Here is a 5527-nt window from a genome sequence, read left to right as displayed (position 1 = left end):
CTTTTGTAAATGAAAGTGTATTTTGGCATAAACTGAAAAATCTGAGTCTTGCTGCTCCAAACGAGCATGGGCTGCAATGCCATTCTGTATGCAGCTCTCAGCAAGGTGGTCAATATTCCACTTTCCTTTGGGAGGGGGAAACTCGATGTAACCACCACTTCTGCTCCGCCCACCCTCGTCCTAGGCTCTGTGTTCGATGTGTTCAATACTCACGTGGGTCTCATTCCTTTGACATTTGATGGTGCTGTTTGTTGCTGGACGCTTGGCGTCTTTGGGACTCTGCACAGATCAACTTGAATATTTTGATTGTGTGGAATAACCTCCAATATTTGCAATTAATCAATTACACTAATATTCGATTCTGAAGATTGCAATTTAACCGCACTGTATAGCAGCACTTTCAAAACAATTTTGCAATATGACCCTATTTGAAGACAAAATTCCTATTAAACTGACAATAACCATAATTTAAAAACATTTCAAGTGACAGGATATTTCTGTACGTTCATTTTGTGTCGGTATTATAGAACAACAAATATGAATTTTTTTGATAAATAAATGAAGCAATAATTTGGACTCACCAGGTCGAGTGTCGAGACGCGTGTTGCTTGAGGCATGCGACACAGCTTCTCAAAATCTTGCGGTGTGGCTGACATTGCACATCCCACCTTCAGCGGTCACATCCAAAGTCAGTGCGCTCACTCACGTGTACACTACATGCTTGCAAAGGGTACCATCGGTTTCGAGGCACGCGTTAAGATGTCGGGGTTTGCGGATTCTCTCTTTTCCGTGAGAAAAAAAAAACTCATCACGTGACATTTCAACGAGTTGTTTCGTTTCAGCCGCGGTCACATCCATTGTTTTAGGCTGGGCATTGAAATGGGTTTCGTGCCTAGTGACACCTTTTCACGTCGAAATCAGGGAAATTGGTTGCGAAGTGTGCGTCCAGGCAGCTGAGGTGGTGAGTCTTCGCCCAAGTGGAAAGACACTTTGGAAATTGAGTGGAGCCGGCAGTTCAACTTCAACAAACTCATCTTGCACACACCATCTCTCACGGATGCTGTGATTTGATCGCTCATTTGTATATTTGTGGTTTCATTGCAACATTTGCATTCACGTCGTTTCGTTTCCCAACCACAGGCGCGTCTCGCTTAACGAGCGTTCTCCTTCACGAGAGTCTGCTATAACTCTCAATTTGTTCGCAACACGAGAACATGTTCCCGAAACAAGCGGAGGCCGATCAACCAAACGCGTCCCGTGTTGGCAAGGGCCGCTACGCTACAACAATGGGATCGTATTACCACGTTCCCTACGCCCAGCCATCAGATTCTCAATCTCCTGTGCTGCGCGTGCCGCCGGAGCACGCGCCGCCTGAGCACGTGACCCAGGTGGGGGCCACGTGGTGTTGGTGGCGAAACTGTCATGGCGGCGCGTGGGGAGCTACTCGCGACTCCCGCTCACGGCCAACACGGGTGACGATTGTACGAGGTGGTCCTGGGACACTCCGAGGTCGACTCGGCATCAAATGAGTACGGTGTGTAAACATCGCCACCGGGGAGACAAAGGCGGCCGGGCGTGGTGTGAGCCACCCCACCCACACCCGAGGATCGGCGGGCGGGGCCGCCATCGCAAATTGCCAGCCCTCGCAAACAACAGCGGTCGGTAAGTAAGCTCTTGACTATGCATATATTATTGTTGTGTTACATATAGATTTTATATATCAGGTATGTAGTCTTCTCTTTGTGCCCGACGCTTAAGGGCTGCAGTTTTTGGTAGCGGCAAGTTTGAGTAAAACTCACGTGTACAGTATTTTGGCGGGACAAATGGAAATATCACAGAATCGTTTTGCGCGTTACCCCCTCCCCCCACCTAGAGGTTCACTCAATGTTTATTTTACTTTCTATCGAAAACAAGTGTTAAGATAAGCGTTTAAAAGTCAAACTTAACCAAGTCGTCAATTTAAGTGTCTTTTGTACATTTATGTTCGTAGGTTTGAATATATTCTGTCTAGATTCGTTTAAAAAGAATGCAACCTTCTCTGGCTACTATTAGCCCTCTTTTAGAATTGTGTTTCAACCGATTACCCTCGCTTGCCTGACCCATCACGGCTCTGAGAAATAAATGTATGACTAATGGACGTCAATGTTAACCAGTTGTCCATTTTGTGAGGTATCCCTAACTAGCCAGTAACTTGTAAGCGAATAAACAAATCAACGGCGTAATTTGTTCGCGCTCGCTGGTTACTTTTGGAAACAACATTGTTGATAATTTATTTAGAAAGGTCTTTTATACCGATCTAGGTCACGATATGGACTTCGATGTTAGCGTCGTAATTTTCTATTGGCAGATTCATACGTGATTATTCACCAGTGACTCATGTTTGCTATAATTTCACACATTTATAAATCACCTCACGTACTCCCCCCCCCCCCGGTTGCGAACCACTGGCCTAGAGAAGCCATTAGTGACATTACCATCACATCGACAGTGAGGATGGCTTTATGAGACCCAAGGCGACATGGAATGCACAAAAGACGTTTGAACTGCCAATGTGTTCTTTGCGCGGCATTGACCTGCAAGGCTGTGAGCCTGAAATCGGTGAACTAATGCAAAACGATCCCACCCAGTTGTGTCGCGTCATTGACAATGACCCTGAAGAAGAATGCAGTCGTGTATTTTGACGGTACAATATATGAAATGCACAATCGATGATTCATCTAGATGAAGGGTGAGCAGTCAGATTCATTCCCTCACCCATGTTAACAATTTTGGTCTACCGCACCGACTGTTTGCTCTCATGTACACAGCGCACAGCGAATGACTTGGTGTTTCTACTTTGGCAGTGGTACACAAGCACAACAACAAATACATGGACGCATTCGTCAATAACACTGGCTTCTTCCAGGATAAAATATGGACAGTAAACCCTCTCAAACCACAAGGGTTATGTTCTTGAAAACGCGCGCGAATGTAGAAACCTTGTTGACCAGGAAAAATGGGGTTGCGTTCCTGGCACGAGTGAACATAGGGGGGAATAGTAAATGTTTAATACCACTGACTACAATAAATAATAAAATATGAATGACAATTCGTTTTTATTACCTTTCATGATGATTTGATGACAATGGAGATGGTGAGGAATTCAGGTGGACGACTCATCGGGAGATGCAGGTGTTTGATAACAACAACGCACAGTTATCATTTTAGCACTCGAGAGCACGTCTGTGATAGGCCGACATTTTGGCGTGGACTGTGAGATCCATCAAGAATGAGGCGAATGCAATCAGGGAAAGTGTTGCGGCTATCGCCCCCCAGTGCTGTGTTCTCTTATCAATAACTATCACATTTTTACTGTGAACAATATTTCTACATATTCTTGGTTCTTTCGGTAAAGTCACGTTGAAGGGAAACAATAAAATATATATAAAACAATAAAATTCTCGCGACGTTTCGACTGCAACACAAGGCTGTAACCCTCGTGAATAGAGAAGGTTTACTATATTGGCATAGTCACTCTGGTTTGTCAGTGCGTCGTCAACCGCGAGCCGGTGGGGAGTGTCAGGGAAAGCTGTCCCAGGTAGTCCAGGAAGCCGGTAACATGACTTCTATGATTTCATGGGTGCCACATTTCTATTTACAGCGATGTTCAATGTACTGCTGGATCACGGCTTTCCTACTAGAGTTCCTTCTACTGGAGGTCCCTTCCACCAACAGTGACGTGAGCAAGCAATTCCAGGGTTGCACCTTTACATTTTTAAAATTAATGTATTTATTTGGTAAGAGCGTGTGTGTGTGTGTGCGAGTGAGTATCAGAGCATGTGGATTCTGTATGTTCGCCCGCTATTCCGCAGTGTGAGTATGCAAGAGGTTGAGTGAGTGAATATAAGAGTGAGTATAAGAGAGCGTGGAGTTTGTATGTTCTCCCCCATTAACATTGCATTTTACTATATCAACATTGATAAATGGTAACATATATTACAATACAGTAGCCTCTTGACTATCCGTGCTAATGCCGAGGACAGCCATGGCTAATAAAAAATTGCGGACCATCCAAAAATATCCATTTTACGTGGATCTCTTTGCCAAAAACCACTAATATAGATATACATTATGTTTAAGTTAAGGAAATTGAGTTTGTTAATGAACAACATTTTTTTAGTAAAGAATGTATTGATCTTGTTTTTTGTTACAAAAGTATTTGATTTAGAACGAATGCTAACGATCGACCGAACGATGCACATGCTCAGGGATAACTTTCCTGCTCCCGCGCAGAAGACTCGGCCCACTAAGTGGACAGAAGCAGAGCCACGCCAATCAACATCAAACTCCGCCCACTGTTGTAAAGATATGCAACTAAAGTACCGTAGGGGCGATCACATGGATTTCAGATTAACCGGAGCACGTGACTTGTAATAAACATTTCCATGAATAAGTGTATCACTGTTTTTAGATTATTAATTTGGGATTAAGGGAAACATCCATGAGTTATTAATTTGTGTCAATATCAGGTGCGTGGTTAATCCTCAAATGGGATAAATCGCAAGCGGATAATTGAGTCAACTGTATTATGAACTAAATCGACATTAACAACATTGCATTCTTCTATATCAACATTGACAACCTTTATAACATTCTTAACATTGTTTAGAACAATAAACTATGATAAAATTAACAACATTGCATTCTACTTGATAAACAACGATAATATTTCGAAGGTGGTAACATTATTCATGACTATAATAAACTGTTATAACAATTTCTGTGCTCCCCTCTGTCACGCGCGCTCCTTTATGGCGTGCCTTCCTCTACTACTGCTGCCACTAAACACTGAGGGGTTAGCATCTTCATCATTAGACCTCCTTTGCCAGTACCAAAATATAATAATAGGGTTTTTCCCCTTTTTTTTGGCAACGAAACTGAAACCTTTTTACAAGGATCCATGTCTGCATTAACCACAATACTTGCAGTCAAAATGCAAACAGGAAAACATACTATGATAATATATGCATTGTCCTTGAAACTGATTGGTCCACACCAAGGGACGGCTTTCTTTCGAGCCTCGACCCAATTGGTGCTCGACCAGACATGAATCCTTGTAAATAGGTTTCAGTTTCGGTGCCAGAAAAAAGGGGAAAAACCCTATTACACTGAGGGGTTGTTTTCATGGAGGTGGACACCACCTGCATCATGAACATGGCGAGTCCACCTCATCGGAAGCCAAGTTCACATTTCTTCCTGAGAAGTGGAGCTGCTTTGGCTGCATCTGCTGCTGCTGCTGCTATAGCAGACGGACAGAGAATACTACATCCGTGCAGGCCGCCCCGTCTGAAGCCACACTCGGGCACTGCAAGCCTTTCCTCGGTGTGTTTGGCGAGAGGGCGATGTTGAACATTTTTTTGCTAGGACCTTTCCCGGCACGCTGAGTAGGAAGATGCTCCGGTAGTACGGTCCCCCTTATAGAGGGGGACCACTAAGGTATCCTTCCAATCCTGCAGCACGTGTCCTCTGTGGTCCAGAAAGTTGTGAT

This window comes from Petromyzon marinus, chromosome 15, assembly GCF_048934315.1.
Source record: "Petromyzon marinus isolate PM22_M1 ecotype Great Lakes invasive population chromosome 15, UKy_Petmar_22M1.pri1.0, whole genome shotgun sequence".
NCBI lineage: Eukaryota > Metazoa > Chordata > Hyperoartia > Petromyzontiformes > Petromyzontidae > Petromyzon > Petromyzon marinus.
The sequence above is the reverse complement of the archived record's forward strand: the minus strand, read 5'-3'. Positions refer to the sequence as shown.